Source organism: Macaca thibetana, chromosome 6 (genome assembly GCF_024542745.1).
Source record: "Macaca thibetana thibetana isolate TM-01 chromosome 6, ASM2454274v1, whole genome shotgun sequence".
Taxonomy (NCBI): domain Eukaryota; kingdom Metazoa; phylum Chordata; class Mammalia; order Primates; family Cercopithecidae; genus Macaca; species Macaca thibetana.
Genome location: NC_065583.1, coordinates 132,827,915 through 132,838,782, shown reverse-complemented (window position 1 = coordinate 132,838,782; position 10,868 = coordinate 132,827,915).

Genomic DNA, 10,868 nt, shown 5'->3' with positions numbered 1-10,868 from the left:
CTGCCATGCAGAACTGTGAGCCAATTAAACTTTTTTCTTTATAAATTACCCAGTCTCAGGTATTTCTTCACAGCAGTATGATAATGGACTAATACAGTAAATTGGTACTGCAGAGAGTGGGGTGCTGCTATAAAGATACTTAAAAATGGGGAAGTGACTTTGGAACTGGGTAACAGGCAGAGGTTGGAACAGTTTGGAGGGCTCAGAAGAAGACAGGAAAATGTGGGTAAGTTTGGAACCTCCTAGACTTGTTGAATGGTTTTGACCAAAATGTTGATAGTGATATGGACAATGAAGCCCAGGCTGAGCTGGTCTCAGATGGAGATGAGGAACTTATTGGGAACTGGAGCAAATGTGACTCTTGTTATGCTTTGGTAAAGAGACTGGTGGCATTTTGCCCCTGTCCTAGAGATCTGTGGAACTTTGAACTTGAGAGAGATAATTTAGGGTATCTGATAGGAGAAATTTCTAAGCAGCAAAACATTCAAGAGGAGGCAGAGCATAAAAGTTTGGAAAATTTGCAGCCTGAAGATACGATAGAAAAGAAAAACCCATTTTCTGGGGAGAAATTCAAGCAGGCTGCAGAAATTTGCATAAGTAACGAGGAGCTGAATGTTAACAGCAAAGACAATGGGGGAAATGTCTCCAGGGCATGTCAGAGATCTTTGTGGCAGCCCCTCACATCACAGGCCCAGAGACCTAGGAGGGAAAAATGGTTTTGTAGGCCTGGGCCAGGGCCCCCCTGCTCTATGCAGCCTCAGGACATGGTGCCCTGTGTCACAGCTGCTTCAGCTCCAGCTATGGCTAAAAGGGGCCAACGTACAGCTCATGCTGTTGCTCCAGAGGGTGCAAGCCCCAAGCCTTGGTGGCTTACATGTGGTGTTGGGCCTGCGGGTGCACAGAAGTCAAAAATTGAGGTTTGGGAAACTCTGCCTAGATTTCAGAGGATGTATGGAAATGCCTGGATGTACAGGCAGAAGTTTGCTGCAGGGACGAAGCCTTCATGGAGAACCTCTGCTAGGGCAGTGCAGAAGGGAAATGTGGGGTTGGATCCCCCACACAGAGTCCCCACTGGAACACTGCCTAGTGGAGCTGAGAGAAGAGGGCCACTGTCCTCCAGACCCCAAAATGGTAGATGCACCAACAGCTTGCACCGAGCGCCTGGAAAACCCACATAATCAATGCCAGCTGATGAAAGCAGCCAGGAGGGGGGCTGTACCCTGCAAAGCCACAGGGGCAGAGCTGCCCAAGGCTATGGGAACCCACCTCTTGCATTGGCATGATCTTGATAGGAGACACGGAGTCAAAGGAGATTATTTCAGAGTTTTAATTACTGCCTTGTTGGATTTCAGACTTGCATGGGGCCTCTAGCCCCCTTGTTTTGGACAATTTATCCCATTTGGAATGGGTATATTTACCCAATGCCTGTACCTCCATTGTATCTAGGAAGTAATTAACTTTTTTTCAATTTTACAGGCTCAAAGACGGAAAGGACTTGCCTTGTCTCAGGTGAGACTTTGAACATGGACTTTTGGGTTAATGCTAGAATGAGCTAAGACTTTGGGGGACTGTTGGAAAGACGTGTGTGTGTGTGTTGAGACAGAGTTTCGCTCTGTCATCCAGGCTGGAGTGCAGTGGTGCGATCTTGGCTCACTGCAAACTCCACCTCCTGGGTTCAAGCAATTCTCCTGCCTCAGCCTCCTGAGTAGCTGGGATTACAGGCATGTGTTACCCCCAGCTGATTTTTGTATTTTTAGTAGAAATGGGGTTTCACCATGTTAGTCAGGCTGGTCTTGAACTCCTGACCTCAGGTGATCCACCCGCCTTGGCCTCCCAAAGTGCTGGGATTACAAATATGAGCCACCGCGCCCAGTTGCATAACTGTGTTTTGAAATGTGAGGAGATGATATTTAGGAGGGGCCAGGGGCAGAATGACATGGTTTGGCTGTGTCCCCACACAAATCTCACCTTGAATTGTAGTTCCCATCATCCCCACATGTTGTGGGAGGGACCTAGTAGGAGGTAATTGAATCATGGGGGCTGTTACCCCCATGCTGTTCTTGTGATAGTGAGTTCTCACAAGACCCGATGGTTTTATAAGGGGCTTCTGCCCCTTTTCTTGGTACTTCTTCCTGCTGCCCTTTGAAAAAGGTGCCTTTCTTCCCCTTTGTCTTCAACTATGATTGTAAGTTTACTGAGGCCTTCCCAGTCATTCAGAACTGTGAGTCAATTAAACCTCTTTTCTTTATAAACTACTCAGTCTTGGGTATTTCTTCATAGCAGTGTGAGACCAGACTAATACAGCCAAGCAGAAGAACTGGAGTTATCACTCAAATCAGTCTCTTCAAAGGCTTTAAGATAAGCATTTTTCAGGGATAGTTTGATTGACAGGGGACTAGGGAATGGATGCTGCTGACTGGTTGGGGATGCAATCATAGGTGTGTGGAAAATGATCCTTTTGTGCTGAGTCTTCCTCTGGGTGTGGGGCCACAGGACAGGTTGAGTTATGGGTCATGAGTCTGGGTGGGGTCAATCAGTTGCCAGAATGCAAAAGTCTGAAAAGCATCTCCAAAGACCAGTCTTGGGGCCAGGTGTGGTGGCTCATGCCTGTAATCCTAGCACTTTGGGAGGCTGAGGCAGGTTGATCACCTGAGGTCAGGAGTTCGAGACCAGCCTGGCCAACATGATGAAACTCAATTTCTACTAAAAATATAAAAATTCGTCAGGTGTGGTGGCAGGCACCTGTAATCACAGCTACTTGGGAGGCTGAGGCAGGAGAATCGCTTGAACCTGGGAGGTGGAGGTTACAGTGAGCCGAGATTGTGCCACAGCACTTCAGCCTAGGTGACAGAGTTTGCTCCATCTAAAAAAAAAAAACAAAAAAAAGGCCAGTCTCAGGTTCCACAATAGTGATGTTATCTATAGGAGCAATTGAGGAAGTCACAAACCTTGTGACCTCTGGCCACAACTGAGCAGTAGGGGATTATAGACACTATGCCCACATTTTAGCAGAATTCTGGCCCCTCCCATAATGCTAATTTCATAGTCTTTCATTAGTTTTTGGTCCTTGAGCAAGGAGGAGTTTAGTTTTTTTTTTTTTTTTTTTTTTGAGATGGAGTCTCGCTCTGTCGCCCGGGCTGGAGTGCAGTGGCCGGATCTCAGCTCACTGCAAGCTCCGCCCCCCGGGTTCACGTCATTCTCCTGCCTCAGCCTCCCGAGTAGCTGGGACTACAGGCGCCCGCCACCGCGCCCGGCTAGTTTTTTGTATTTTTTAGTAGAGACGGGGTTTCACCGTGTTAGCCAGGATGGTCTAGATCTCCTGACCTCGTGATCCACCCGTCTCAGCCTCCCAAAGTGCTGGGATTACAGGCTTGAGCCACTGCGCCCGGCCAGGAGTTTAGTTTTAGGGAAGGACTGTTATCGTCCTTGCTTCCAAGTTAAACTGTAAACTAAATTCCTTTCATGGTTAGCTTTGCCTACACCCAGGAATGAGCAGAAACAGCTAGACTGTGAGGCTGGAAGCAAGATGGAGCCAGCCATGTCAGGTTTCTCTCATTGTCAGAATCTTTGCAAAGGTGGTGTCAGTCTCTGACAAGTATCTGCAAAGGTGGTGTCAGTCTCTGACAAGTATCTGCAGGATAAATTCCTAGAAGTGAAATTCCTAAAACCCGAATTTAAAGTGTATGCAATATACTTCAGTGTTAATAGCTACCACTGAAGTGCCCTCCGGAGGCTGTACCAATATGTATTTTTAACCATAATATATCAGCATGCTTGTTTTCCCACACCTTCAGGAACACACTTGGTTTAAAACTGCCCGAAAGGAATACAGAAATGGCCTCTCAATTCTTGCTGTATCAGATGCTGTGGACGTCCCATCCAGTATTTCCATCTTCCCTCCAAGTTTACCTTCAGAGGATGGTTCCCGCCCATCCTGACAGCATCTGACATAGTGTCTGTATCTTTCTGCTTCTTTTCCTGAGTTATTTTGAGGAGTCACAGGAACTTGCTCAGCCCATCCAAGGGTGGGCTTCCCAGGGTGGTTGGGAATTAACAGCCTATCTGCTTCTCAGAGGCAACCCTCAACCAAAGAGGAAAGAGAACCAACGGATAAATGTACAAACTTCCCCATCTCTCAGCAGGCAATTCTGAAGCATGTTCCTGCCAGTTCTTCCGGGGACCCTAGTGAAACTGAGCTCTTGTTGGTTAGAGCAGTAATCTTGTTAGCACATCCTTTAATCACTTTGCTACCTTCCTTATTTCCCCACTCCCTCACTTCTTGCTATCACTTCTCAAATAAACTACACCCAGATCCTTGCCTCAATGTCTGCTTTTGGGGAGACCTAAACTAAGATGGATGGTACTAGAGCTGGTCCTAGAAAGGAGACCCTCAGAATGGGATATGAGAATTTGCTTATGCCCCAGTTAGAAGCAGCAAGAACCTCACTGCTGGTCTAAGTGGGGGAAGTGATGGCCCATGGCTTAGCATGTTTACTGAGAATTTCACCAATGATTGTTTAGGATGAGGTACAGGCAGAAGGGGAAGCCTTGGCTAGGGAAGGATTGTGGAGGTGGCTGACTTTTGTGAACTTTTCTGGAGTTCTTGAAGAGACTAGCACAGAGAACAGCAGGTAAGCCAACTATCAACTCAGGGCATGCTATGAAAGCCAAAAAGCTTTCATGGCCAACTTTAATTAGATCCTCATCTCTTGCTGCAGGAGTGCAGAGTATGCTGCATATTAGACTCAGAATATAATCATAAAAATGTCAGCACTGCAATGGATACCAAATTCACAGCTAGGGCAGATGTCCTATGTTAACATCAGGGCCCAGAAAGGGAAGCAGTAGGACTGTGAAACCTGGAATGGTCATGCTACACGATCTCGAATCCCACATTCCTTTGAATCTTAAAAAGAAAAAAAAGAAAAGAAAAGAAAAAAAAAATCATGCTGGCTCTGGTGGTTCATGCCTGTAATTCCAGCATTTTAGGAGGTTAAGGTGGGAGGTTCAGTTGAGCCCAGGAGTTAGAGACCAGCTTGGGGAACATAGTGAGACCCCATCTCTACAAAAAAAAAAAATAATAATAATAATTAGCTGGGTGTGGTGGCACGCACCTGTGATCCCCAGCTATTGGGAGGCCAAGGTGCAAGGACTGCTTGAGCCTGGGAGGTGGAGGCTGCAGTAAGCTGTGATCATGACACCACTCCAGTCTGGGTGACAGAGTGAAATCTTGTCTCAAACAAACAAAAAACCAAGCATGCTTATTTATTAAGAATCCTTCCTTTTCTCCTGTGATCTAGAAATAGTTTCCTTCCTTCTTTTTTTTTTTTTTTTTATTAAAATTCGATTCAATTGCAATTAATTTGCTGTAAAGAGTAAATTGGGAATGCAACTTCCTAACTCATCTTTCCCCACTGATATAAAATGCCACCTGGATTGTATACCAAATTCCATATGTACTTGGGTCTTGTGGGAGAGAAAGTTAGGTGTTCTCCAAACCTGCTCTTTCTTCTATCCGGGCATACAACAGACTAAGTTTCCCAGGTTTCCTGTAGTTAGAAACTGATAGGCCTGGTACATAAAAGCCTCCCAGAAGATGCCCCATCCTCTTTGCCTTCTTGCTAGGTGGATTAGAGATATTCTCTAAGAAAACCTTGAAAGCCACATGTTAAGGATGGCAAAGCCAAAGATGCAAAGAGCCTGAGTCCAGAATCCTTGTGAAGAGGAAAGTCTGCTGAGCAGGAACACATTCTGGACTTTATGAAAATGAGAAATAAACTTGCACTTTGTATGAGGCATTAGTTACTTTTTATTAAATCAGTCCTTACTTTAGTCCTTACTTTAATATAGGTCTATTTCTGGACCTTAATCTGTTCCATTCCTCAGTTTCTCTGCTCATATGCCCATACTATACTGTTTTAATTTATATAGTTTCATAATGTATTTTAGTACTTAGTAGGATTTAATAACTTCATTAATTTTTCACAATTTTTTTGGGTTCTCCTTGCATGATCATTTTTCCATATGAATATTAGAATCAGCTTCACTAGTTAAAATAAAACCTCCTTTGGTATGTTTATGGAAATTATAAACATTAGAATTTGATATAAGAAGCAGTGACACCTTTATAATATTGAATCATCTTACATAAGCACTATTATTCTCTTCATAGATGGTCATGTCTTCATTTATATTCTTTAGTAGTATTATAAAGTTTTATTTGCATAGGTGGTAATAATTTTTTATTTTGTTTACTCATAGTTTTTTCTGAAGTTATGGTATTATAAACAGGATCTTTTTTTTCTATAATATTTTATAACTGGCTGTTGCTTATACAGGATGCCTACAAGGATGCTGTGTTACCTGTTTTAGCATGATGTCAAATAAAAACGAAATGACCAGTCACACATCCAAGAAAAACATCTAAAAACAAAATAAATCTTAAGTTTAAAAACGTTTACACTGTATAGCAGAAAAACAGACTGCATTCAGAGAAGGCATGTTGTTCTGGGTTAATTCACAATGGTCAGAGTTGCCCTCCTTTTTCATCAGTATTCCAAAGAGCTGCTATTTTATAAACTGTCCATACTATTTAACGAGCAAGCACTGTTGTGCTGGGGTTTAAGGAAGCACAAGAAACCTCACCATTCTCCCGTTTCTAATAACTCAGAAATCGGTGCAGGCCTTCAGGCAGATGGTTATATCACTATTACTGATAAAACTGATATTAGAGAACATGGTTTATGTCTGTGGCAACAACTAGCTTCCTAATACTGCACCGAGACAGACTTTGTCATGCACTGGCAGCACGGGACAACGGTAAGCCTCTCCCATGGAGTCCATCCTTACAAACTTAAGGCATGGACAGGCAAAACAGAACACATTTTTCTATGAGAAGGCATCTTGTAATTCTCTTTCCTTTTTCCTCACTCAGGAAGGAGTAAAAGGGCAGAACAAAGTAGGATTGTAACAGAAGGTACCTCAAAATAGAAGTAAGTATCAGAAGTGAGAACAATTGTCACTCCTTTAATGGAAAAACAATGTATTTTTAGGGATCATAAGTTCATACAGTTTTTGGATATATCAAATGTTAGATTTTGAATGTTAGGCAGGAATTTAAACTATATGTATTTTTAGGTCATGCTTACACATGCATTGTGGAACATGGTTCTTATCAGGCCTTACTGTAAGAACACAAAACAGATCACAAAACTGTTGGGAAAATGCCTTGGCCTTCTTTTGTTTATAACACAGTTGTTCTATGGACACGATCATTATATTACAAGTATCTTTCTTTTAGCTGTTCTGGATTCTTGTATTCAATACACTTAATCCTTGGTAAAGTTCATCCTTGCATTAATGCATTTGTTTAATGTGCTCTCAAAGACGGCACGTTCATAATAGGATGTATAATATAGGGCAGATAATAAGGTTTATTGCCACCGAGCCTCCAGTGACCATCACAATTTTCAGTATTTATTAATTCATTATACATGTTTAAGGACTATGCCAGAGACTGGAGCAACAAAGATGTGTGAGGATGCACTCTAGGAGCTCATGGACAGATGGGGAGGGCAGAAATAGCTCACTGAAGTGCACTGACAGAGCACAGCTGTCCTGTAGGAACACAAACTGGGCCTTGAATCATGCCTAAATCAAGGGACTCTGACACTTCAAGTTGTCTAACTTTATATAACTTGTAACTGGCAGAGGAAGTACTTGGACTTAGACTGATTCCAAAGCCATTGATACCTTAGGTGCCACTTTGTGATGCTGCTGCTCCTCATTGCACCTGTTCCAGATGGGGCAGTGCTGCAGAGGGCAGACGGTGTGGCTATGCAGTTCTCAGAGTAATTTGCCCAAAAAGCTGGCCTTTGAGCCTAGCGCTAACCCTGACTTTGGCCTCCCTCCTTGAGTCAGCTGAGGGGTTGTGACCTTATTAAGCCAAGCTGACAAAGGCATTCCCCCTTTCTCTAATGATCCCATTTTCCTTACCCCTCAACAACCTGAGGTCGATCTTTGATCAGGCTGAGGCCCAGGTGAAGGAAATGCTTGGGAGTGGTTGGGAAATACTGGTGAACTGGTTGGAGGATCCCACTTTACCCCACCTCCCTGTCATGCTTCGGCTGATTCATGAGGGATTTGTTGTTGTTATTTCAAGTTGCCTATAAATCAGCTGTACCAAAAATGGTAAGGATAACCCTAGATTCTATGAAGGTAATTCGTAAGTCCAGGGGTAGCAACTTCCAAACACTGTCTACATCAAAAATTTGGCATCACAAATCTGAGTTTTATCTGCAAGCATGCAGAAGGAAAGGTATAAAGCAGCAGCTGGGGCAAGTTTTGACTTCTCTGACCCTCTGTAATTGCACGAGAGTATAAGATTCAAAATTGTGAATAAATGAATGCTTGCACCAACTGAAAAAAGTTTTAAATTATCAGTAACTCTGCCTAAAGTGATCTCTTACTTCTAGCCACCACAGGATATTCTAATTTGGGCTGAGTTTGGAAACAACAGCCAATGTTTACTGAATGATTACAGTGCTGAGGGCTTTGTATGTACTTTTCTTCATAATGTCCTGATAAGTTCTCTTCTTTTTTTTTTTTTTGAGACAGCAGCTCGCTCTGTCATCCAGGCTGGAGTACAGTGGTGCGATCTCAGCTCACTGGAACCTCCGCCTCCTGGGTTCAAGCGATTCTCCTGCCTCAGCCTCCCGAGCAGCTAGGATTACAGGTGCCCGCCATCATGCCCAGCTAATTTTTTTGTATTTTTAGTAGAGATGGGGTTTCACTATGTTGGCTAGGCTGTTCTTGAACTCCTGACGTCGTGATCCGCCTGCCTTGGCCTCCCAAAGTGCTGGGATTACCGGCATGAGCCACTACGCCCTGCTAAGTTAAGTTCTCTTCTTGTAAAAGGGGAGCTGAGGCTTAGAGAGGTCACAGAGCTTGAACGTGGGGAAGGAGACACTGGAGTGAGGCAGTTGGCCCCTGGAGCCCACATTCTTACCACTATGTTCTCCTGCATGCAGTCATGGAACTTCTCACTCAGCTCAATCTTGGCATGAGTCACCTGAAATGGGGTGCAGGGGCTTCTTAATAGTGCTGATGGCTGACTGACAGGCTTCAGAGATCTGCTTACTGTCAAGGAGCGTTGTGAAGTTAGCAAAATAGTAAAGATGCTGTAGTTGGAGGTTGGCTGACTATTCAGTGAAGGCCCTCCAAGGAAGTAAAAATGTGCCATCTCAGCCTTGTCTTAGCCTCCATAACAGAACTCCTGTTTCTGAACTACAGGAATCAAACTGACAAGATATTAATATATAGAATGCCAATTTGCTAATTTGCAATGTTAAGATAGACCCTCCTAGTGAGTGACCAGAATGTTGACTGTTCAGAGAACTTTTTCTAAGAACCAAGGTTTGTGGGAACCTCCTTAGTTATTATAACTTCATTTGTGAATGCCAATGAGAATAAAGGGAAAGGATGGTGCTGATGTCTGGAATCCCAGAGTGCAGCTAGAACAGCAAAAGCAAGAGGCAGTCCAAGACCAATTAGTGCAGAAACAAGCACCGCAACTGCAACAAAAGTGCTACCACTGAAGTTGACACAGCAGAGTAGGACAATGAGTATTTATAAAACTGACCCTCACTTTCATGTGAAGCTTAAAAAAGAGAGTCAAACACACAGAGATAGAGAATAAAACAGTGGTTCCAACAGGCAGTGGGGAGGAGGAAATGGGGAATGTAGGTCAAAGGATGCAATGTGGCTGGCACACAGGATGAGTGAGCCTAGAGATCTAATGTGCACACGAGGACTACAGTTAATAATACTGCATTTAATTCAGGATTTTACTAAGAGATTTTAGGTGCTCTTGTCACATACACACACACACACACACACACAAAGGGCAACTATGTGAGAAGTGGATATGTTGATTTACTTGACTATAGTAACCATTTTACTATGTATATACTGTATACATAGTATACATATGTATATATTGATATATGTATATCAAAACATCATGTTGTACACCTTAAATGTTTACAACAGGCCGGGCGCGGTGGCTCGTGCCTGTAATCCCAGCACTTTGGGAGGCTGAGGCAGGTGGATCACGAAGTCAAGAGATCGAGACCATCCTGGCCAACATGGTGAAACCCCGTCTCTACTAAAAATACAAAAATTAGTTGGGCGTGGTGGTGGGTGCCTATAGTCCTAGCTACTTGGGGGGCTGAGGCAGGAGAATTGCATGAACCCGGGGGGCGGGGCTTGCAGTGAGCCAAGATGGTACCACTTCACTCCAGCCTGGTGACAGAGCAAGACTCCGCCTCAAAAAACAAAAAAAAATTACAATAAAAAATGCTGATCCTCATCAAAGTATCAGTATGCTTTGAGAAGGCAAGACTGTATGTCAAGCATTTCTGAAAGATATCAAACAAAACTCCTGAAGTTTCACTAAAGTGCTCTCTCTTGAGATGTGTGGTGAATGAGAGAATCTTGTACTGAGAAACACACCACTGACTATAAACTACTGGTAGTATGATGAATTTACTGCCAGCAATCCAGGGCCGCTGCTGCAAAAACAAAGTCAAGACTAGGAGAGATTATCATAAAAAGAGTGAAGAAGGCTGGGCATGGTGGCTCACACCTGTTATCCCAGCAACTTGGGAGGCTGAGGCAAGAGGATCGCTTGAGCCCAGGAGTTTGAGACCAGCCTGGGCAACATAATGAGACTTCATGTCTACAAAATAGTAATTAAAAAAAGCCTAGCATGGTGGCACACACCTGAAGTCCCAGCTACTCAGGAGGCTGAGGTGGGAGGATTGCTTGAACCCAGGAGGTTGAGGCTGCATTGAGCCAAGATCATACTA